We start from the raw sequence: 25,655 nt of genomic DNA on the forward strand, positions 1-25,655 counted from the left end.
CGTAAAAATCCGAATCCGAATCACTTGAAGCAAAGAGATCCGCAACATGTGGATCAAAGAGATCCGAAACATTTGAAGAAAAGAGAGGGACTTCCTTTATGTCAAAGTCTCCCATGGGCGCCTGGTCGGCTTGCGGGTCTAGGACATCCGCGTCGGGTCCCTCAACCGCCAGACCCAGCGTCGCAATCAGATCCATAGTTGGGTCAGAAGGGGGCGTGCAGCTGTCAGCTTGTAATACATAAGAGGCGTTAGCCAGTACACGCAAGGGGTTTATAGCACAAGTATCACAGTCATCACAGACACCGTTACAGGCAGCAGCCAGTTCCCACATGGGATCAACACAAGTATCACAGTCATTACAAAATTCAATGCAATTTTCTGGAGCGCCGGTCACGTCTGCCTTGTTGAAGGACCCGTTCAGGTCGACGGCCTCTGTGGTCAGAACCATAGTCGTTGTCGGCGGCTTCTTCAATTTCCATCCTGTAAAATACTTTCTCATACAGAGGAGGACTAGAGATTTCATTAGTGCCCCCCAAATTACTACCCCGATTATCACAGCCAGTGCGGTCAATAACCACTTCACTATGGTGCCCGTCCATCCCTGGAACCAGTCAGTGAGCCAGCTAAATGTATAAGAATTTTCGCGCGCGATCCGATCGATCGTCAGGGCGTGGCTAGTTTCCCTTAGTCTCACTATTGCGGCTGACACTCCTTCAGATGGATCGGGTATGTAAGTGCAACATTTTCCCTCTATTATTCCGCATACCCCTCCTTTCTCTGCCAAGAGCATGTCCAAAGCCACCCGATTCTGCATCACCATTGTACGCATGTGAATCACCGTATCCAATAGTATGTCATGAGCCGTAGCGGTGTCGTTTGCCACCTTTTCTAGGGCCAAAGCCAATTTATCTATCCGGAAACTATCCATGACTGTGCCCGCTCCTGGGAAGAAGAAACCAAACACCTTTTCCCATAGGCTCCCGTGTAGTTTAGTGGTTCCATCTTCGTTCATGACTGACCTCTTATAACGCCTGTCCAAGGACTTTGGGTCTAGCTCATCCAGTATCTCAACGTCAGGAAGGACTGAACCCAGATAACATGTGCCCCCCCAATTATTTGGTAAATAGGGGTAAGCCTTGTCGCCGCATATAAACATTGTCCCATGGGGTGGGACCAGGTGGGTGGATAAGCACTGGGTTCCCCTTACCACCCCATTAATCCTACTAACCCCCCTAGAGAATGTTATAGCCGTTATGTTGTGGTTGTGTTTATCTTGCAGTACTATTCGTAGTGTAATCCCCGAGCTCCCTTGTCCCATCTTCCCGGGGAGAGTGTAGGCGCATTCTGATTCTCCCATACGCAAGTAGCCGGAACCCTGGAGGCAGACCGTCCCTTTCTGTGGTTTGACCCAGACGGGGGCAGGCCTCTCGGCCACATGGGCAATCATTGACGGGCGATAATTAAATTGTCGATTGCAACTCTTGCCGTTGTCAACCCCTTCTCTTTCCAGCGTGGTGACTAAACATGGGGAATCGATAGGTTGTGAGCAGAGGTCATTGAGGGACAGAGGTAGCACTATCATGTGTATTCCTGTGGTGCCTGCTTGGGGAAAGTGCATGCACGACCAGCAGTGTGTCCTATTTTGAATTGTTGCCACCTCCCTGGCCACTTTCCAATATGTGTTTTCCCCCTTCTTTGGGGCCTTATTCTGGGGGTGTGGCGTGAGTATGTATTCGATGCATGGTGTGTATTTAGTTTCGCCCCTGGCCGCGCCAGGGGTCCAGACGCTGCACCGGACCTGCATGGTCATGTCTTTCCCTAGGCGTGTGCGTGTTTGTAGCTTAAAATCAGCGGTTCCCCATTGGTATCCTGGTTGGGCCAAGGTCTTAATTCTAGCTTGCCCGTCTTCCCGGAACTCTCGTTGCTTTTGTAGTACCATGCCAACGCGTCCAGGCCCTGCCGACAGTGCTAGCCAATTTATGTTCACCCAATTTGTGTGCAGGGCTTTCTGTTCGAAACATGGTAGTGATACTCTTTGTCCCCATGTTACGGTGAGGTGTCGGGTTTCGTTTTCGCATCTATTGGAATCGGAGTTTCCCCTAGCTGCTGTCGCTACCAATAGTATCGTACCTATGATTAGGCCCATCCTTACTGTGGTTGCTGTGGTGTAGTGTCTGGTGCTTGTATGGCCAACTTACAGTGCGTGGCGTGGATCCACGAGGTCTTGCCCTCGCAAAAGACGGCCGTTGGTGTAGTCAGCAACACCTGGACTGGTCCCGTCCACCTTGGTTCCAAGGCGTTCTTGCGGGTGAAGTGTTTTACGAGCACGTAATCGCCGGTCTGGAAGTCGTGGATGGCGTGGTTTGTTGGTTCAGGCAACGCCTCTCGTACCCGGGCGTGAATGCTGCGTGCCACATTGGACAATCCTCTGCAAAACTTTAAAAGCATGTCATCCATCACAGGCAAGTCAAATTTGGACATGTCCATCGGGGCCGAAACGGGCAAACTCATAGGTCGTCCCATTAATATCTCGTGGGGGGAAAGGCCCGTGGTGTGGCCCGGGGTGGAACGAATACTCATTAACGCCAGCGGGAGTGCTTCCGGCCACTTCAAACCTGTGTCTGCACAGATCTTGGCTACCTTAAGTTTCAGCGTCCCATTGGTGCGTTCCACAAGTCCCGCTGATTGTGGGTGATAAGCGCAATGGAAAGATTGTTTCACGCCCAGTGCCTTTAGGATGCCCTTAATCACCTCTCCCGTGAAATGGCCCCCTTTGTCTGACGAAATTTTCTGAGGGATGCCGAATCTGCACATGAAATCCCGCACGAGGCGCTTGGCTACTGTCGGGGCGTCTGACTTAACGCATGGATAGGCCTCGACCCATTTTGTGAACATGTCCACGATTACCAGGACATATCGGAACGACATACTTGGTTCCATGTTAATGAAATCGAACTGGACATGACAGAAGGGCCCGATTGGTCGAAGATGGCCCGCGTTATGTGGGTGCCTAGGTGGTGCCCCCCTGTTGTGTTGTTGGCAAATCGCGCATGACCGGCACACCTCAGATGCGATTCGCGACAGTCCCGGTGCCGCCCAGGTATAGTTTATCTGTTCTATCACCCCCCTCTGGCACACATGGCCATTTTGATGTCCCATACGTGCCAGCCAAGGCAGTAGTTCCTTGGGTGCTATTGGTTTTCCGTGAAGGGTCCACATCGCATTTGGTCCGGGGCGTGTGGCCCCTCGTTTTACCCAGTCATCATGTTCGGCTGCTGTTGCTGCGTTTTGAAGTTTTATAACGTCCTCATTAGTCGGTGAGGCGATGGTGATGGTGCACTCATTTTTCGAGGAAGGGGTTAGTCCTGAGGTCGGTACGTTGGCAGTTTGCGTGTGTGCCCCTTTTGCTCGCGTTACCATCGGCATGTTCCGTCCTATTTGTTGGTTGGCCGCTTTTCCTGCCGCTACGTCCGCTCTGGTGTTGCCTCGGGCGACGTCAGAGTCTGTCCTTTGGTGGCCGCGACATTTGATCACCGCGATAGCGCGGGGGAGCAAGATGCTTCGGAGTAGCCCTTCAACCAGTTCGCCGTTTTTTATGACCGAACCCGCAGATGTGAGAAAGCCTCGCATCTTCCAAATTGCCCCTTTGTCGTGAACTACCCCGTGCGCGTATGCTGAATCTGTATAAATGTTGACGGCAAGGTCCGCCGCCAAGCTGCATGCTCTAGTCAAGGCGCACAGCTCCGCCTGCTGGGCGGAAAATGTGGGCGGAAGGCGCCCGCTTTCTATCGTCTCATTATCTGAACACACCGCGTATCCGGATAGCAAAGAGCCGTCCCATCCGCGTTTAGCTGATCCGTCGACGTAGTACACACGATCGGGGTTATCGAGGGGAACGTCCTTCAAGTCCGGACGTACCGTAGAGACTTGCTGTACTACATCAACACATACATGGGGTTCGCCCTCCTCTGGGGTGGGCATCAGTGAGGCCGGGTTGAGTGTAGTGCAACGTTTAATGGTGACGTTGGCGGCCGTAATCAGTGCTGTTTCGTATTGCATTAATCTAGTGGTCGATAAGTGTTGTGTTGTCCGCTGTAGTAACAGTGAAGTGACGCAGTGTGGTACCTGTAGCGTTACCGGGTGCCCCATCACAATGTCCGCTGTCCTTTCCACTGCGTACCTAGCCGCTGCCACGGCTTGCAGGCACACCGGAAACCCTTGCTCGACCGGTTCCAGCTTTTTACTAAAGTAGGCTACCGGTCGTTCCTTATCTCCATGAGTCTGTGTCAAAACGGACTGAGCAAAACCCCTTATTGCATGAGTGTAAAGGGTGAATGGTTTCGCATAATCGGGGAGTCCTAAAGTCGGTGCCGTTACCAATGCCTTTTTCAGCCCCTCGAAACAGCGCATCAATTCGTCCGTCCAAACCAAGTAGTTTGGTTCTCCTATTCTGGTGGCTTCGTACAGCGGTTTAGCAAGTAGTGCGTAGTCAATTATCCAAGAGCGGCAGTAACCCGTCATACCTAGGAAGCGCAACATCTGTCGTTGCGTACTTGGCCGTGGCGATTCCATGATAGCGGTCACTCGTCCAGCATGCAGTTCTCGCTTCCCGTGTGAAATGGCATGACCCAAATAGGTTACTACCTTCCGTACAAATTGGAGCTTTCTCCGTCCCACCTTGTGGCCCTTGGCCGCCAAGGCTCTTAGCAGGGCCATGGAGTCCCCTTCGCAGGCTTCCTTGGAAGGGGAACAAATCAACAAGTCGTCAATGTATTGTAACAACACCGATCCCCCTTTTAGTTCCACGTCTGCCAAATCGCGGTGCAGCGCTCGGGAGAACAGGGTGGGGCTGTCGGAGAACCCTTGGGGTAACACCGTCCAGGTGAACTGGCGCCCCCTAAAGGTGAAGGCGAACAAGTATTGTGACTCAGGTGCGATAGGTACGGAGAAAAAGGCAGAGCATAGGTCAATGACGGTAAAATGTGTTGCGTCCGGTGGGATAGATGTCATAAGGCCTTCCGCATTTGGTACCACTGGGTGTATGCCTTGTATGACTTTGTTCACTTCCCTCAAATCCTGCACGAACCTCCATTTATCCTGCATTGGTTTCTTCACGGGCAAAATCGGTGTGTTGCATTGGCTGTTAGTTTCCACAATTATTTTCTGTTTCACCAAAGATTGAATCACTGGCTCTATGCCCGCATCGGCCTCGTGCCGCAATTTATATTGTCTCACGTTTGGGAGGGGCATTCCTGGTTGGATCGGTATTACCAGAGGTTTGGCGTCGCGAATTCGCCCCACGTCGTTGTCGTGTTGGGACCACAAATCGGCCGGGACCTCCTCTAAAAGGCCATCGGACTCGCCCGGGCCCTGAGGCACCGTTCGTACAACGTGGGTGCCCTTTGGGGGCAGGTCTGTCTCTTCAAATTTTCCTTCTATACTCTGCTCATCATGGGTGATTACATACCCCTCGTTTTTGTCGAGCACTGTCACTGTCCAGTGGTCCACTTCATAAATGGCGCTGCACGGAATTTCTCGCAAGCGCCCCATCATCCATCCTACACTTTCCGCCGGCCACCCTTTGGCGGTGGTGAGGGTAACATGGGCGTCCACCCCTGCGGGATACTGAGACAACGCCCGCTGCTCCGCAGTTAGGGTTACCTTGACGCCTATTCCCTCCCGTCCAACCCATATATTTGACAACGATAGGTCCGAATTCTTACCTATTGACCCCTTTATCCTTTCTCGGTACTCGTCATCATCGCCCCTAGCATCGTAGTAAGCCGTGCAATGGGGAGGGTTGTCCTTTATGTCTGTTGTAATTTGATGTACGCGCAGCCAATCTCGCAACCCGTCGTTCCGGGAGCACACTGTGTCTAGGACATGTATCCAAGTGGCCAAAGCCCTCTTTTCCAGGCTCCACCAGTAGGCGGTGGGGCCGGGCCGAGACAATGCCGTCATTAACAGATCGCGTTTGGATTCCGCGACGTCTACAAAAACTCCCTGCTCCGTACATGAAATTTGGCAGCCTAAACGGCAAAGTAGATCCCGTCCCAACAAGTTAGTCGGGGCGGTGGTAGTCATCAAAAAAGCGTGTCTAGCCTCTAGTGGGCCGCACACCACTCTTACCTCTTCTGAAATAGGGAGCGCTTGGGGCAAGCCTGAAACTCCCACTATCTGGACATCCCTATCTGTGGGGCGCAAGGATGGTAGCTGCCCCTCGTTAATAGTACTGCGAGTAGCGCCCGTATCGACGAGAAAGTCTACCTGTTGCCCATCTACGTCTAGTGTCAAGGTCGGCTCCTCGGTTGGTGTCATAGTCAAGAGGGGACATTCTACGGGCGGCCCGCCGGCTTCCTGTCAATAGGCTACTTGATTTCTCTGTGGCGGGTACCCCTGGCGGGGCCCCCGGCAATCGCGTTTCCAATGTCCCGTCCGTCCGCAACGGAAGCACGCCCCCTGTGGAGCGGTGGATGCGGGGTACCTGTTGCTATTGCGCTGACCCTGTTGCGTCGGACGCCTCGCAGGCTGTTGGTTCCGTTGGTCCCATTGTGGCGGCCCATTCCCGTTCGCTCCGCTTGGGGCCCAATAACTTGGGGGAGGCCCATCGATTTGGGAAGGGGGTCCCTGTGGATACCCGTTCTGGGGAGGGGGCATTTGTACTGCCCAGGTCTGTGGAGGGGGTGCTTGCATGGCCCAGCTCTGCGGCTGTGGAGGGGGCCCCTGCATGTTCCAGTTTTGGGGAGGGGGTCCTTGTGTGTTCCAATTCTGGGGAGGGGGTCCTTGTGTCCGCATGTCGACTCGTCCCCTGTCGTTATCGTCGACGTCGTCGTCGTTTTCGTTATCGCGGCCCCACTCTTCGTTGGGCTCTATCCTAGTGTTCCGATTCTGGGCCCGTCCTTGGCCTCGATTCCCCTTCTCTTTTTGGTTGAGTTGGGCCCGTTTTTCCTGGACCAGCATTTGCAACATGTCGTCCTTAACATCGACCTTCTTATCGTCTCCGTCGCCACATTGTTCGGCCGCTTCAACTAGTTGGTCGGTTGGGGTGTTTCTCCATCCTATCATAGCCGTTTGAATGCGCTTCCTAACTGCCGGTCTCATCCCTTCTACCAAAAAGTTGTTCACTACAGCGTGAGGGAGATCTTGTGCCCGCACCTGGCCCAGTCCTCCCCACTTTAACACTGCTCTTTCTACCCTCTCTCTCCAATCGATGGCTGCTTCGCCATGCTTCTGTTTTAGGCCGTATATTTTATTCCAATCTGGCCCTGCGGCTGGCATCAGTGCGGTGTATACCCCGGCCAACAATAGGTCGACCAGGGCCTCCCAATCGGCGAGGGTCTGGGCCGCGGTTGCGGCCGGGGGCGGTGCTACATTTGGCCAGCGTGCGTGTACTTTGGCCTGGTCCCACACCCGCGCGGGCAATACAGCCTTCCCCATGTGGCAGACGTCCCGCCAATCTGCACCTGTATTTTGTATCCACATACGCATAAATTCCGGTATCTGACCGGGATGTTCAGCCAGCAGGGTTCTCACCCGCTCCTGCATAGACGCCAAATCTGATTCTCTCCAGGGTATCCTGACGTTAATGGGTGCCCCCCTGTTCAGTCCTATGGTTTTTAAGGGACACATCCCGATTGTAGGCTGTGGGTTCTCTGATTCCGTGAACCCTTCCAATGAGGGGTACAGTTCTCCTAGCCCCTCTGGGGCCGCGAACCCGCTGTCCGCCCCACTAGCTTCTTGTCTTCTAAATGGATTGCCCGGGCTAAGGTGAACCTGAGGGGCGGCTGGTCTAGTTTTCTGGGGGTCTAACCCCTGGGGAAACAGGGGCGGGGGTGGGGGAGGTGGCGCCTGTGGCCCGGGGACAGGGCTCAGGGCTTGAGGGGGTAGGGGCATGGCAGCTGCCTCCCCTACCGCGGGGTCTTGGTCCGGATTTTGGACGAGCGGCATTAGCGAATGTTTAGGTTGCTTAACTACCTCCCTAATTGTTTTGTCCTGAACCTTGTCTGCTTGCTTCTTTTGGTCCTGAAGCTTCAGTACTTCCCCTGCCAGGCTAGCCTGTCTTGTGGCCGCCAATCGCTTCATTCCTTCCTTTTCCCACCACCCAAACACCTTCCAATAATCGGGTGGGAAGTGTTTCTTTTCCTTTTCTAGCTTATCCAAAGCTCCGTACAACACTTCCAATTTGTCAAGTGCAAACGATCCCTCCTCTGGCCAGGGATGACTTAAATCTTTAGTTAGCACAGCCCAGTCCTTTATTGGTCTTACCGCGGCAAAATGATGCCTCTTAAACATGAAAGATGCCGGGGTTCCCTTGAGGGGTTCCCCTTCTTTCGTTAGCTTGTTTCCCATCTTGTTGCTCTGGGCTGATCCTTCCTGGAAAGTTCTCGGCCTACTCAACCTTTACGGCTGTCCGACCTCACTTTCCCCCTCGTCCTTGTTAATTATTACGTTACCCTTAAATAATATCCAGCGCAAATATTGTAACGTTACTCTTAAATAATATCCAGCGCTAAATCTATCCTTAGCTTTACTCTTAATGTTTATCCAGCGCAAATATTGTAACGTTACTCTTAAATGATATCCAGGTGATTTCAACAAAGACACGTCATTCTGTGGCCTGAAATGAGCCTCTACTTACAATTTCTGTTCGGAGAGCAGGCAGAGCAGAAGGCAGAAAGGAACGGGCTGAACCCGCTCCAGGAAGGAAGGTACGACGTGCCGGCGTCCCGGCGTTCGGACAGCCTTCCTTCTGTCGCTCGGGGTCCGCTCTCTCTGTCCTCTGTCTGCTGCAATCCGAGTCACGGCACCAAATGTCAGAAACCACCTTTTCTGATCGAAGTAGAATTCCACCAACAGGCTTGAGAATGACGAGACCTTTATTAAAATAACACTTTATACGGATCCGGAGGAGACAGACATCTACAGCAAGCTACAGCAAGAACATGCCAAGTCAAGCCTTCCTGAAAACACATTGATTCTCATTCATTTATATATGAATACGATTATCAGAAAATCTCCGAGAGAACAAAGCGACTGGCGAGAGTCCCTCCCCGTCATTCCTAGCCCCCACCGTTATCCGCTCTGTCATTCGGGGGAGTGCAGCACGCACCTTATCATTCGGACCAGATGTGATTTCAAAACTCCGACGAGGCAGAAAATATAACTCATTAAAGGGAGGGTGCATTCTTGGCTTCGACAAACCCATAAAGTATATGGGTTTGTTCAAAATGAGTAATTCAGAGCATGTTTATACAGAGTCAAGCGTCGCTGTGATTAATACAAAATATATATGGTTCACGATAGGTTTTATGTCTGCAACCTAAACATTCTGCTAGTGTTACGCAAAATCACGCGCATGTGAGCGTTCTCCTGCCCGCGGCTCGAGGCGCCGTCTGAGAATCATGATAGGGATTTTACGACCGGCCTTATCTAGCCTCGAAAGTGCACACGTATACAATTTGTCCAACACGACTGAAGCGAGCCTTTCCTCATTTTAAATGAAAGCGAAGCAAAAACCTCATTGTAACTCAGGCGTCACTGTCATTAAACAAAACAGTTAATGTTTTTGGCAATTTATCAAAGGATTTATGTCTACGATTCAAGCAGCCTACCTAAGGTTCGAATACATTTTATTAACTCATGAAATAACATTATAGAACAGCATTTTATAACATAGCTTACGTGGTAATACGTCAGTCAACCGGCATTTATAATTGAGCATTAAGCAGTAACAAATCTGAGACCTGACATATATATATATATATATATATATATATATATATATATATAATATATATATATATATATATATATATATATATATATTATATATATATATATATATATATATATATATATATATATATATATATATATATATATATATATATACATATATATATATACATATATATATATACAGACTTGGCATTTAATATGGAATATTTTTTTTTCTTGACTTGGGTTTACTTTCTGAACTCGGTATATCAATCTGGTGAGTTTCTTTTACGCTTCGGTGATTTCTTTGTTAAAAGAACCATGTCACTGATTGTCTGTCGCAGCAAGAAGTGATTAACAGGATTATATCACAGGTGGCGTGACAAAATGTACGGACAGGCACATTTGACGATTGGCTTCACAATCGGGTATATAATGGTTGTTTCGTTCTGTATTAGTGGTAAACAACTGCTGCACGTCTACGTCTACAAAAGTTATTGCAAAGGTTATTGCAAAAAAGTCCTTTCAACTACAGACCAATCAGCCTTCTCCCAATTATCAGCAAAGTCATGGAATCCATCATTGCTTTGGATATCAAATCTTTCCTCTTCTCAAATGGCTTGATCTCTGATCATCAATTTGGTTTCAGACCAGGTCCACTCTGGACATGCTGCTTCTGCTGTCTCAACAATGAATAGAGGTCCTCAATGCCAAACAGGAAATTAGAGCTGTCTCCCTTGACATATAACGTGCCTTCGATACGGTCTGGCACCCCGCTCTGCTCACCAAACTCTCCTCCTATGGTATTCATGGAAATCTCCATGCTTGGCTTGCGGACTTCCTCTCTAGTCGTAGTCAACATGTGGCCCTGAATGGGTTTCTCTCATCTCCCCTTCCTGTTGCTGGAGTTCCCCAAGGCAGTGTTCTGGGCCCTGTGCTTTTTCTGGTCTTCATCAATGATCTCTCTGACTCTCTTGAAAATCCTCTCTATCTCTTTGCTGATGACTCCACTCTCTGCCGTTCCATTCCTCAACCCTCAGATCGGCAGTCTGCAGCCTCCTCACTCTCTGCAGACCTGGACAAAATCACAGACTGGTCAAACAAGTGGAACATGTCTTTCAATCCTGACAAATCTCACTCTTACTATGTCTCTCTGAAAAGACCGACTGGACAACCCTCCCATCCACTTTCTGAATAATCTTCTCGAAGAAGTTCTGTCACTCAAGCTTTTGGGTCTCACTATCTGCCATGATCTTTCCTGGGAAAACCACATTTCAAATCTGGCCTCCAAAGCTAGTCGCCGAGTGGGCATCTTCTGTCGTGCGAAGTCCTTCCTTGGCACACCTGAGCTCCTCACCACATACAAGGCTTTCATCCGCAGCTCAATGGAATACTGTTCTCCCCTCTGGGCCGGTGCTCCTGTCTCACACCTAGCTCGGCTTCACGCTGTTGAAACCAAAGCTTTCAGAATCATTGGAATCTCCTGCGATGAAGCTAACTCCGAGGGCCTTTCACTTACTCACCACAGGCAGGTTGATGAGCTTTCTGTCTTCTACCGACTCCTCTCCGGCCTTGCTCCCCCAGCTCTCTCTGTGCTCTGTCCCCCCAATATTCCTTCAGGTCGCACAAGATCTGCCTGCAACCCTCTTATGGTTAAACTGCCAAAATCAAGACTCTCTGCTCACCTTCACTCATTCATTCCTCTTTTCTCCCACCTCTGGAACAAACTCACTCACTCTCTTCAATGCCACTCCAACCCCCAGGTCTTTAAAACAGCTGTTCACCACCATCTCTTATCTTCCTCCATCCAAAACCTTGATCTTTTCTACCCCCACTAATTTCACCCCAGATTCACTTTTTTGAAATACCAACTTCCTTCTTGGAAGTCCTTGCAGTGTCTTTGTGTTTTATACTTCTCCCACCTCTCCCCCCCCCCCCTTCCCATGCCTCCTCCCCCCCAAGCCCTCCCACAGATCTCACGATGTCCCTGCTCTCAAATGTTGTTTGTGTGCTTCTCCCTCTCTCCCCATCTTGTCTACCTCTAACCTTATTATATGTTTTGTTTGTCTGTTTGATTTGGAGTTTTTTGTGTGATAAATGTTAGTTCTTTCATGAGCCTCGATCCTGTATACAAAAAAAAAAAAAAAAAAAAACTGTTTGAGTTCACATACTGAAATATGCTCCACCTTCAGTAGTTGCCTCTTTTTCTGGGTGTGTGTCATGTGCTAGAATGTATGATTCTCTTTTAAATGTCTACACATTCAAGAATCAAATTATTTATTAAAGCCCGACTCTGATGGCCTTTAATCTCGTAAATTTAAAATTTGAATAAATTTACAAATTCGAGAAGAAAGTATGGTAAATATGTGGTATACGTTTGTTTTTTTAAACAACATAATTTACCATCGGCACTGGACTCGCTTCGCTGTATCTGGGACTGAACAGCATCAAGGGATGAAGTACAATACGAGTGCTCCAGTCGTGTTCTTTTTGCTGCATTGTTGGACGGTTCGGTTCGTGCACTAAATCTGTCCTGTATCGTTTTGGAAGTCTCCGTGTGCGTAGGCCAGAGCATATCCAGGTGTATTGACCTGAGCATGTGTCTTGCAATTTACTTTGTTAATGTTAGTTAGTGTTCCGTAAGACTGAGTCTGTGAGAGGAATGGACACTTACTTCGCACAAGAAAGAGTTGTCGTTTGGTTTCCGGCCTTGTCGTCGAACCTTTACCTCCCAAATTTTCCTTCGTTCTGGGTTCCGGGGATAACGGTGCATTCATTTCCCGCTGTCTGAACGATTAGAACAACCGTATGCCGAACAGCGCGGCGTTTTTTTTTTTTTTTTGACTGATGAAAAACTAAGCGAATGCATGCAATGCGATACGCGTTCTGCGAGTTGCGGATGTCGGGTAACAACATGGCGCCTGTGAGTCACATGACAGCGCTTAACCAATCATAGGGCAGACCAGTTGAACCCGGGTTCACCGAACTCCCTGTCGACGGCTCTGGACGTCACGTGCTGATTATCGGGGCAGGGGTGGTCGTACGAGGAGGTCAAATGGAAATAACATCGATTAACACAATTACAATGTATTAATTCAAGAAAGGATTTTAAAATCGACATTACTATTATTATGATTAAAATAGAATCAGAAAATCCACTTCCGGTGTCGCAAACCATCCCGAAAGCAACTTCCAGAAAATAAATATATAACGATTGCTTTATTTTAAAAATTAATAAACATCGATGATGAAGACTTAAAATCTACAAATTAAACGGAACTCCTCATTATTTGAGGACGAGGATGGCTGACGTCACAAAGCTATCACGTGGTAACGGTGCACGACGGCGACAACAACGACAACAACGACAACAACGACAACAACGACAACAACGACAACAACAATCATAGCGATGCACATCGTCATTGTCGTTGAGCTGGACGTGTTCTCGTGAGATCGCGAATTGTTCGTTGAAATGTTCTCGACACACTCCTCCTCCTCCCCCCTCGTACGATCTTTGCTTCCCAAGATGCGTCATCGTAAGAAGACATCGCAACGGAGGTATCTTGCACGGGTTTTCACAACATTAATGAAGTGAATTTTATCTCCAAGTCGAGTATTGTGTGCTCACCGATGTGCGTACGGCATCACCTCCTCAGAAAAGCGACGTAGTGGAGTTTATTATTTATTAATGACGAGTATAAATAACGTCAAAAATGTCGGGTTGGAACAGTTTTTGACGGTACAGCGGCGTGAGCATGCCGACGCCTGGGCCTAGTCTAGTGTCGGGCGCTCATATCATCTTTATTTATTAGACATCCTACAGACGTAAATGGACACTCGTTTTACTCTGCACACTTTGCACGTCACGGTCAGCGAATGTCACGTCCCTCTGAAGGAGCTGCGCTCCAACGCGTCGAAATAATTTTTTTGTTTGTTTTTTTTGTTTTTTTGTATACAAGATCGAGGCTCGTGAAAGAGCGAACATTAATCACACAGAAAGACAAACCGACACATAAAACATATAACATCGGGAGCGGTAGACAAGATGGGGAGAGAGGGGGAAGGACAAAAACACAACATTTGAGAGCAGGGACCGAGAGACATGGAGACATCGAGAGATCTGAGAGAGGGCGAGGGCTTTGGGGGGGGGGGCATGGGAAGGGGGCGGTGGGAGAGGTATAAAACATATGGACACTGACGCCAGGACTTCCAGGAAAGAAGTTGGAATTTCAAACAAGGTGGATCTGGGGTGAATTAGCGGGGGTAGAAAAGATCAAGGTTTTGGATGGGGGAAGATAAGAGATGGTGGTGAACAGCTGTTTTAAAGACCTGGAGGGAGGAGTGGGATTGAAGGGAGTGAGGGAGTTTGTTCCAGAGGCGGGAGAAAAGAGGAATGAAAGAGTGAAGGTGAGCAGAGAGCCGAGATTTCGGCAGTTTAACCATCAGAGGGTTGCTGGCAGATCTTGTGCGACCTGTCGGAATATTTGGGGGACAGAGCACAGAGAGAGCTGGGCGTACAAGGCCGGAGAGGAGTCGGTAGAAGACAGAAAGACCACCTACCTGCCTGCGGTGAGTGAGTGAAAGGCCCTCAGAGATAGCTTCATCGCGGGAGATTCCAATAATTCTGAAAGCTTTGGTTTCAACAGCGTGAAGCTGAGCTAGGTGTGAGGCAGGAGCACCGGCCCATAGGGGAGAACAGTATTCCATTGAGCTGTGGATGAAAGCCTTGTATGTGGTGAGGAGCTCAGGTGTGCCGAGGAAGGACTTCGCACGACGGAGGATGCCCAGTCGGCGACTGGCTTTGGAGGCCAGCTTGGAAATGTGGTTTTCCCAAGAAAGATCATGGCAGATAGTGAGACCCAAAAGGTTGAGCGACAGAACTTCTTGGAGAGGATTGTTGAGAAAGTAGATGGGAGGGTTGTCCAGTCGATCTTTTCGGAGAGACATAGTAAGAGTGTGAGATTTGTCAGGATTGAAAGACGTGTTCCACTTGTTTGACCAGTCTGTGATTTTGTCCAAGTCTTCAGAGAGTGAGGAGGCTGCAGACTGCCGATCTGAGGGAAGAGGAATGGAGCGGCAGAGAGTTGAGTCATCAGCAAAGAGATAGAGAGGATTTTCAAGAGAGTCAGAGAGATCATTGATGAAGACCAGAAAAAGCACGGGGCCCAGAACACTGCCTTGGGGAACTCAAGCCTGAACAGGAAGAGGAGATGAGGGAAACCCATTCAGGGCCACACGTTGACGACGACTAGAGAGGAAGTCCGCCAGCCATCCGTGGAGATTTCCATGGATACCAAAGGAGGAGAGTTTGGTGAGCAGAGCGGGGTGCCAGACCGTGTCGAAGGCACGTGATATGTCGAGGGAGACAGCTCTAATTTCCTGTTTGACATTGAGGACCTCCATCCATTGTTGAGACAGCAGAAGCAGCGACCAAAGACGGAATTCGTCCGACTTGCTTTATTGAAACAAAACAGCTCAGGTATTCTGACAAGCCCGTTTATCGGGCAGCAATATATATACACATTTATGCCGGGGCGTTTGCCCGGGAAAACCGAGACCGGGCATGCCCGGGTGTCAAGGGCGAGTCCTGGAAAGGTGAGTCTGGACATGCCCGGGCGTCCTGGACGCGGTCTGGCAAGTCGAGGCTGGGCGTGCCCGAGCGCTCTGGGCGAGCCCTGGAAAGGCGAGAGCGGGCATGCCCGGACGCTCTGGGCGAGCCCTGGAAAGGCGAGTCTGGACATGCCTGGGCGTCCTGGACGCGGCCTGGCAAGTCGAGGCTGGGCGTGCCCGGGCGCTCTGGGCGAGCCCTGGAAAGGCGAGAGCGGGCATGTCCGGGAAAGACGATACCCGGCGTGCCCGGGAGGTTCGGGCGTGCCCGGGAACAGCGAGTCCGGGCATGCCCAGGAGAGGCGCGTCTGGGCCCGTCCGGACGAGCCCAGCATGGCGATCGTGCCCTGGCCGCGTCCTGGCAGGTGCAAGGCGATTGTGTACATTCAGCGGGAACCGCTACACCTCCGCCTTTTATTTATTGTTATTTAATAAAAACGCTTCCGTACACCGACCTTGAGGCTCGGTTTGCAAGCCACCGTCTCCAATTCCAATGTAAGAGACATGATTACTCTTATTTTGAGTCTTAACAGTCCTCGGGGTCTTTTGGGACTTTTGGGTAATTTGGGTCTTTGGGGTCCACTGCACCCTCAGGGTCTTTAAGTTTATTTTTGGTGTTATAGATTGACATCCAACAGACGTAAATGAACACTCGGTTTACTCTGCGCACTTTGCACTTCACATTAAGCGAATTTCATCTCCCTACGCCGTGTATTTATTGTAATTTTAAAACTGCTTCCGTGCACTGACCTTGAGGCTCGGTTTGCAAGCCACCATCTACAATTCCAATGTAAGAGACATGATTACTCTTCTTTTGGGTCTTCAGAGTCCAAAAGGTCTCTTGGGTTCTCTGGTTAATTTGGGTCCTTTGGGTGCTCAAGCTCTTTTGCATCCTTGGGATCTTCAGGTTAATTTGGGTCTTCGGGGTGTTTTCGGTCATTTGGGTCCTCTGCCTCTTTGGGGTCCTCGGTATTTTTGGTCTTTGAGGGTAATTTGGGTCTTTGGGTTCAACTGGGTCCTCAGTGTCTTCAAGAGTCTTTTTGGTGTTTTGGATTGTTTGGTTCTGTGGGGTCATCATGGGTCTTCGGGGTATTTTGGGTTTTCAGGGACTTTTTGGTCTTCTGGGTCTTTTTGATTTTTTGGGGGTCTTTGGGATATTTTAGGTCTCTGGGGTCTTTTGGGTTTTTGGGTCTTTTTGGTCTTCTCGGTCTTTTGGATCTTTGGGGTATTTTTTTAGTTTTCATGGTCTTTTGGGTGTTCTGGGTATTTATGGGTCGTTGGGGTCTTTGGATCTTCAGGGTGTTTGGATCTTCAGGGTCTTTTGGGTCTCCTGGATATTTTAGGGTTTTTTTTTTTTTTGTGTCTTCAGGATATTTTGGATGTTCATGGTCTTTTGGGTATTTAAGGGTCTTTGGGGGTCTTTTGTGTCTTTGTAGTCTTTGTAGTCTTTTGGGTCTTTAATGGTATTTGGTGTATTTTGGGTCTTTCGGGTGTTTTCAGTCTTTTCAGTCTTTTGGGTCTTTTGGTCTTTATCGGTCTTTGGGGAATTTGGGGTCTTCAGTGTCTTTTGGGTTTTTGTGGTCTTTTGGGTATTTAAGAGTCTTCGGGGTCTTTTGGGTGTTTGGGGTCAATTGGGTTTACAATGACTTTTCTGTCTTTTGGGCCTTTGGGGACTTCTGGTTATTCATTGTATTTTGTGTCTTTAACAGTCTACGGGGTATTTGGGGTGTTTAGGGTCTATTTGGTCTTCGGGGTCTTCTGGGTCCTTGAGGTCTTCGGGTCTTTTGGGTCTTTCCAAAATGTTGGGTATTTGGGTCTTTTGGGGCTTCAGCATATTTTGGGTGTTTGGGATATTTTAGGTCTCTGGAGTCTTTTGGGTTTTTGGGTATTTTTGGTCTTCTGGGTCTTTAAGGGTCTTTGAGATATTTTGGGTCCTTGAGGTATTTAAGGGTCTTCTGGGTTTTTTGGATCTTTGGGGTATTTTTTTTAGTTTTCATGGTCTTTTGGGTCTTCTGGGTATTTAAGGGTCATTGGGGTCTTTGGATCTTCAGGGTCTTTGGATCTTCAGGGTCTTTGGATCTTCAGGGTCTTTGGGTATTTTGGGTGTTAGTGGTCTTTTGGGTCTTTAAGGGTCTTGTGGTATTTTGGGTCTTCTGGATATTTAAGGGTCTTTGGGGTTTTTTGGGTCTCCAGGGTATTTTGGGTGTTCATGGTCTTTTGGGTATTTAAGGTTTTTTGGGGTCTTTCGCGTCTTTGTAGTCTTTGTAGTCTTTTGGGTCTTTAATGGTATTTAGTGTATTTTGGGTCTTTGGGGTCATTTGGGTATTTAAGGGTCTTGGGGTCTTTTCAGTCCTTTGGGTCTTTGGGTCTTTGGGTCTTTTTCGGTCTTTGGGGAATTTGGGGTTTTCAGTGTCTTTTGGGTTTTTGTGGTCTTTTGGGTATTTAAGAGTCTTCGGGGTCTTTTGGTTGTGTCGTGGAAGTGTAGTGAGACTCAAGACTGCAATGATGTCACAGGTTTACAAAAGATCCGGACTTTATTAACTGGTTATTCACTTCATTCCAATACCAAATAGCTACCATTAAACTCAATCGACCAGGTAACTCTATCCTGATAGTCCCTCTTTCGTGGCCGATGTCTTCTCCGCAGCGCCGTATTCGTGGTACGCGTTCATTCCGTCGGGCAGGGCTTCTGAGGATGAGTGCCCTTTGACTCAAAGTCTCTTCTGTTTATATGGGCAAACTTCAGTTAATCCTCTGTGCGCTGAAATCGTAATCCCTTCTCCGCAGCAATGTTACTCAGTCATCCTGCTCGCCTTCCTGGCACCAACTCGCTCCTCCCTGCTGGGAATTTGCTTCATCCTCTTTGCATCCCGATGAAAGACAATAGTACGGGCTTGGGAATGTGTGTTAGCCCGGGGTCGTGCTAAAGCTACACAACAGGACTCCCAGCTTCGACAGGGCGAGATGCATTCCTGACATTCTTATGACCACCTGCTCGTACCTTGGTTCGTTACCAGTTCCAATCAATGAGGTACCAGTTCTAATCAATGAGTTACATTTCCACAGTTGTTTGGGGTCAATTGGGTTTTCAATGACTTTTCTGTCTTTTGGGCCTTTGGGGACTTCTGGGTCTTCATGGTCTTTTGTGTCTTTGACAGTATATGGGGTATTTTGGGTGTTTAGGGTCTATTCTGTTTTCGGGGTCTTCTGGGTCCTTGAGGTCTCAGGGTCTTTTGGGTCTTTCAAAAATTTTGGGTATTTGGGGTCCATTGGGTTTTTGGGGTATTTTGGATTTTCAGAGTCCTTGCGTGGTCTTCTGAGTCATTGGGGCTTTTGGGTCCTTTTTGTCATTTGGGTCCTCGGGGTTGTTTGGGTCTTTTGGATCCTCATGGTCTTTTGGATCCTCTTGGGTCTTTGGGGTCCTTTGGGTCTTTGGGGTATTCGGGGTATTTTGGGTCTTCAGAGTCCTTGGGGTCTTTGAAGTCTTAATTAGCTTTTGTGCCTGTTACAGTCTTCAGGATTTTTGGGGTCTTCTGGGTCCCTCGTGGTATTTTGGGTCCTCAGAGTGTTTTACGTCTTTTTGCCGGTGGACACACAGTCATGTTCAAAGATTGCCCCTTAAACCCCCCTCCCGCCCCCCACTCATATCCCTCCTAAAGCACTACTCAAAGCCTTTAAGACCTAGCCTTATGAAGGGGGACAGACACACAAACACACACACATTGTGTTTTATATGGTGGATCTCTGTGAGGTGGTTTAGGATGAGATACCCTAATTGCGTACGTACTAAATATGTAGATACTTTCCAAACCCTGCAATCCATCGAATAATCCGATTTTTCAATCCCTCATCAGAACCCTCGTAATTCCAATCGGGGAAAGCGAACTCGGTGGTTTATTGATGAGAGTGTCCGCTACATATGGGGGGATGTCGGTGGATCCAAGCCTGGCCGAGTCATTCCATAGACTTTCAAAATTGTTTGTGCTGCTTCCTCTGTTGTCGTTCAGCATTTAAAAGGATGAGAAATACGGGGCCCTTCCGGGGCATTGACAATTGTCGTCCGCCCACAACCCCCTCCCCCTTCGCACGTTTCCACCCCTCCCCGACTCCCCATCCCCCTCATACTTCTTCTCCCCACCCCCCTCCCCTGTACACCTCCTCTCCCCTCCCTCCTCCCTGTACACCCCCTCTCGCACATTCCCACACCCCCTCTCACACATTCCCACACCCCTCTCGCACATTCCTACACCGCTCTTATACATTCCCATACCCCTCTCACACATTTCCACACCTTCCCACACCCCCTCTCGCACATTCCCACACCCCACATCACACATTCCCACACCCCCTCTCGCACATTCCCACACCCCAGCTCACATATTCCCACACCCCCGCTCGCACATTCCCATCCCCCACCCCACCCCCTCTCGTATGGTCCCACCACCCCATCATCAACAACAACAACAACAACAACATGCATTTTAAGGCCATTTTCCCTGCTAGAGCGGGGGTAAGCCTTGCGGTCCCCATGACAATCTTCTCCATCTTGCCCTATTTTCTGCATCTCTCCTTGTTAACCCCCTTGCCCGCATTTCTTCTTCCACCATCTTTGGCCAAGTCTTTCTCGGTTCTCCCCGTCCTCTACTTCCTTCTACATTCATTTCCATCACTCTTCTCAACCAGGCACTTTCATCCTTCCTCAACACATGACCAAACCATCTCAACCTGTTCCTCTTCACAACATCAATCACAGGCTCTATTCCCATCATTTTTCCCAATTCATCATTTGTCTTCCTCTCTCTCAACGATACTCCGCACATCCATCGAAACATTCGCATTTCCACCCTTTCAAACCTTCGTTGCTGCTCTACGTTCATTACCTATGTCTCGCTCCCATAAATCATAACACTTCTCACACATGCAGCATACACCTTTCCCTTCAGCTTCAACGACACTCCCCTCCTCATCAGCACGCCACTCAGTTCCCGAAACTTCTTCGATGCACATCTCACTCGAGCAACCGTTGCCGAGTCTGATCCACCTTCTCTATTCAGCATGTCTCCGAGGTAGCAAAATGTTTTCACACCTTCCAGCTTCACGCCGTCTCCAAGATCGAATTCAACATTTCCTCCATTTGCAGCTCCCTCTGTGCATACCTTACATTTGAATGTAGCTGCCACATTGGTTAATGACCCTCTCAGACCACTACATTTTTGATGAACCCACTCAGCGCACATTGTACATTGAATGGAGTTCACTCCGACACCCTTCCTGCACACAGCACAGGGCCACTTCCCAGTTCTTTCCACCTCACCACATGCTTTACCACTTGCCATCACCTTCGTCTTTCCGATATTCACCTTCAGACCTTTTGTGTCCATACATTCCTTCCACTTGTTCATCTTTTCCTTCAGTCCATCCATACTTTCCGCAATCAACACCAGATCATCTGCATACAACAACTCCCACGGTAAACCCTCCTTTACGTTCTGAGCCAGCACCTCCATCACAGCTACAAATAGTAGTGGACTTAGTACCGACCCCTGATGCACTCCCACCTTCACCTCAAACTCACCACTGTTCCCGTCCTTCATCCTTACAGCTGTGCACGCGCTTTTGTACATTGCCATCACTAATCTGTTCAACCATTCCTCCACTCCTAACTTCCCCATTGCCCATGTCAATACTTTGCGTGGAACCCTTTCGAATGCTTTCTCCAGATCAACAAACCCAAGAAACAACTTCTTCCTCTTCTCCATGTACTTCTCCTACAACTGCCTCACAATAAAAAGCGCGTCTGTCGTTCCTCTTCCTGGCATAAAGCCAAACTGCATTTCGTCGATCTTCACTTTCTTCCTTATCCTCCTCTCCAACACCCTTTCCAATACCTTCATTCCATGCTCCAATAACTTTATCGCTCGGTACGAGCCTCACTCTAGAGGTCACCTTTCCCCTTGTATAGAGGGACGAGGGTACTCAGTTCCCAACCACTGGAATGCAGCCTTCTTTCACCGCCAGATTACAGATCTCTCATTCTCTTCACACCCCAACTTGCTGCTGCCTTCAACATATCTCCCACAACTCCCGTCGGCCCTCCCGCTTTTCTACTCTTCATTGCTTTTATCGCTTCCTCAACTTCCTTCTCAGTTATCTTCTCTGCCGGTCCTAAAACTGGGTTACTCTCCATGTTGCCATCCCATTCATTCTCTGTATTCAACAGCATTTCCATATATCTTTTCCATCTTCCTTTAATTCCATCTGGGTCCACAACGATTTGTCCCACTTCATCCTTCAAGCAACTCACCCCCATCACATTACACCTCTCTTTCGCTATCTGCTTTGCAATCCTGAATACTGCTCTCTGACCCTCTTCTGAATCCAAGCGTTCTCCGAACATTTTCATGCATGCCTTCTGCGCCTTTGCTACCTCTTTCTTTGCAGCCTTCTTGGCTGCCTTATAACTTTCATGCTCTGCTGTTTCTGCTCCCGTACCCTTCACCTTCTGCCACTTCTTGGACTTCTTCCTCTTCTCGTCAATCCTCTTTCCAACTTCATCATCCCACCACCATGTTTCCGAGTGCCTCGGTGGTCCTTTTGTCCATCCACATACCTCACCAACGGCTCCCAACAGACTAGCTTTCATTGACATCCAACTACTTTCAAGCTCAACCACATCATCCTCTACCCTACTCAGCCTCTCTTTTAATGCCTCCCTTACTGTCACCTCTTTCAACCTCCACACCTTCGTTCTCGGTTGGTACTTCACCCACCGAGCTCTCCTCGCACCTTTCACCCTTATGTCGCAGACAACCAAGTGGTGCTGTGAAACAGCCTCCTCCCCCGGGATCACCTTTGTGTCCCGGAGGTGCCCCCTATCTCGCCTACGCACCATCAGGTAGTCAACGGTTGTCGTCGACCCACCTGATGTGTATGTAACAAGCTTATTGTCCTCTTTCTGGAACTGAGTATTACAAATCAACAAATCAGCTCCATCAGCAAATTCCAAAATCCTTTCACCTTCTCTAATTCTCACACCATATCCATAACCCCCATGAACTCCCTCAAAACCATCCATACTCCTTCCCACATGTCCATTTAGGTCTCCTCCTACCACAACAACTTCCTCATCTTTCACGTTTTCCATCAGATTCTCTTTCGCACACCAGAACTTGTCCTTCGCTTCATCGCTCCGACCAACCTGCGGAGCATATCCCGAGATGACGTTCACCAAGAGCTTTCAAATCATCATTTTCACCATCATTAACCTATCACTCACTCTCGTCACACTCACCACACTGTCTACAAACTCCTCAGAAAACAGGACACCAACACCATTCACGCTCTCCAGGCACGCTTGCCACACAAACTTGTATTTCTGTCCCTGCCTACCCTTCACCATTCTCACACCACTTCCCTTCCATCTCGTCTCTTGCACACAACATATGTCCACTCTTCTTCTGACCAATACTTCCACCACTTCTCCTGATTGGTGGGTGACAGGGAGCTGTCATTGTCCCTACATTCCATGTCCCAAACCTCAGAAACCGATCTCCACTTTGGGCTGTACCCTGCCCATATGTAGTTGTAATTGTCATGGTTCTCTTTTTGAGGCAATGCTTTCATGGCCGGATGCCCTTCCTTACGCCAACCCTCTTAGTCGTCTCTTATGACACGCAGGGATACGGTGTACCTATTCTAATCCAGGGTACACACTGGGAAACGTTTAAAACATGGAAATTCTGGGGGGGGGGGGGGGAGGGGCATCACGGCTGCGGGGGCCCCGTCAGCACCACGCCACGTTTGCCCGGTCAGCACCAGGGCGGCCTGGTCAGCACTACACCCTTGGAAAGGACTTCGATGCACATCGGCCCAGAGCCTGGCGCGAAGTCCAAGTCCACCACCCCATCATTTCAGTGAATTCATCAGTTTATTACCCCGTGAGCAAAGTGCAAGGTGGTAAGGTTAAGCAGTTGGTTCACTCTGTGTGTCTATGATCGAGGAGCAAACTTGATTTCAATTTCATTTGAGATTTTGAACACTACAACACAAATCGGAACATGAAACGGCAGATTAGCAGTAGTTACCCTGCGCTCGCGAAGTTACGTACAGTGCATTCAGAAAGTATTCAGACCCCTTCACTTTTTCACATTTTGTTAGGTTGCAGCCTTATGCTAAAATCGTTTAAATTCATTTTTTCCCTCATCAATCTACACTCATTACCCCATAATGACAGAGAAAACAGGAATTTCAGAAAGTTTTGCAAATTTATTAAAAAGAAAAAAACTATAAGAGCACCTCCTCCTTTAGAATATTTTAATGATAATCATGACGTCATCGGTCATGTGTTACAGGCGCCATCTTGGAAAAACCGAAAAACGTTGCACCTCTATCTCCAAAACCGCTCCATGGAAAAAAATTGAAACGTAGCTCATTGTAAATAACTCCATGTGGGGAATAGGTGTTAACGATGATGTCATTGGTGCCATAATTATGACGTCATAATTGGACATGGACAACGCTTAGTCTGATCAGTTTGTAATTTATTGAGCATGATCTATGCAACAATTATTTGGAGAATATACATTGATGATGCCATCGCTCATGTGGTCTGGCAGCCATATTGGATCAAAAAAAAAGAAACGTTCTAAAACAGAAGAGTTCGCTCACACCAAGTTGACTGCGCAGGGTAAGTATTCCATGAATACCATCTAGTTTGACTCTGAAATTGGTACGGAATCTTGTCCCGAGCGCACAGAGGAGTAAGATAATTGTTTTAGTCTGTCTGCGTGTCTGCCAGGAGGATGAAATTGAAAATCATTGCAAACATGAAACTTCTTGTTTTTGTGACGTCATAAAAAAAAAAAACAGGCACCAGGCACAAATAACGAATTCAACGTGTTAAATAAGGTGGTGTAAAAATATCAATGGCGGTAAACTTCTGAAAATATTGTTGCGGATGCGGTTAAAGATGTTATTTTACCGAGCGGTTGGTATTGCCGCGACCGAACAGTTATTCCCCGATTAGAACCCGATTCCACCCAAACGTTGGCCGGATCGCACCGTGGCTGCTCAATGAGGGAAAAGACTAAAACGACGAATGCAAAGAGGAAGACGAAGGCAAAGAAAGGTTTGGAAATACTACTAAATTTATTTACTATTTACACACAAAAGCAAAAAGAAAGCGGTCACGTTTATTTACAACACATAAGACGCAGGTGACACAGTGCAAATACTAGCTTACCTACAGTCTTAATTAACCCAGGACAGAACAAACAAAAGACAGACTCACGCGGGGAATGATGACAGGAATGGCAGGAGGTGGATGGCTGGAGGGGGAGGAAGGCACGGAGCTGGCTGGAGCTTTGGTGGAGGTGAACGCTTGGTGGAGCCAACGCGGAGCTTGGTGGAGCCTTGGTGGAGGTGAACGCTTGGTGGAGCCAACGCGGAGCTTGGTGGAGGTGAACGCTTGGTGGAGCCAATGCGGAGCTTGGTGGAGCCTTGGTGGAGGTGAACGCTTGGTGGCGCCAACGCGGAGCTTGGTGGAACCTTGGTGGAGGTGAACGCTTGGTGGAGCCAACGCGGCTGATGGGGGGTTGGTGTGACGGGTTCTCTCTCCTTCCCTCACAAGCTTCAGGACTCTTTCTCTCTCTTTCTTAGTCCCACCCAGTCCAACAACTTCCTCTCTTGCTTAGTCCAACTCAAGGCCTTTCTGTCTTCCGATCTCCTCCCTCCTCGACTCTCTCTGGGTGCCTCTGCCTCGGGTTATATAAGCCTCACCCTTGACCCTTTTGCGAACCTCCCCAAAACGTTCTCTCTCCGCCCTCTAAAGCCAACCCCTCGTTCTGGGTTGGTCGGCAAGGGCTGGTTCACTCCTCCCCTCTATGACGAGGTGGGGACCCGCCTTTCTTCCCCAACCCTGCCTCGTGGCCAATGGTGGATAAAGAGAAAACCGCCCAAAATGCAGTTGGCAATGCGAATGGCAATTGATGAAAAGGGGGAATGGAAGTTTTGGGAGTGGGAATGAAGGGAATCTATCTCTTTCACTTGGTGCAATGGAGTACTTCTATTAATGGGAGACACAGCCTTACCCTAAAACACAGAATAAGATATAACTATCGAACAGGGGTATTCTATGATTGGCTGACGTGTATGCTTGTGGACTAATTATGGGACGCCCTTTGACCTTTACACAGCTCCGGAGGCAGGAGGCGCAGAATAACAATAATAATTATAATAAAGCACACAATCAAAAAAAAATACAGTCCTCATATCCGCAACAATATTTTTTCTGGAGCCTTCAAAACTTTTTATTTCAAATGAATTAAATA

The 25,655-nt window shown here is 48.7% G+C and overlaps 1 long non-coding RNA gene across 1 annotated transcript; it reads right to left on the reverse strand.

The window, feature by feature from the left end:
• Positions 1–248: 248 nt before the first annotated feature.
• LOC144889014 (uncharacterized) lies at positions 249–8,835 on the reverse strand. Its single transcript, XR_013621523.1, has 2 exons — positions 8,639–8,835; positions 249–2,404 (listed from the first exon to the last, which is right to left on the reverse strand). It is a non-coding gene; the product is annotated as an uncharacterized LOC144889014 (long non-coding RNA).
• Positions 8,836–25,655: the final 16,820 nt, after the last annotated feature.

The sequence above is a fragment of the Myxine glutinosa genome, unplaced genomic scaffold (genome assembly GCF_964187855.1).
Source record: "Myxine glutinosa unplaced genomic scaffold, kmMyxGlut1.1 SCAFFOLD_568, whole genome shotgun sequence".
In the NCBI taxonomy this organism is placed as follows: Eukaryota; Metazoa; Chordata; class Myxini; order Myxiniformes; family Myxinidae; genus Myxine; species Myxine glutinosa.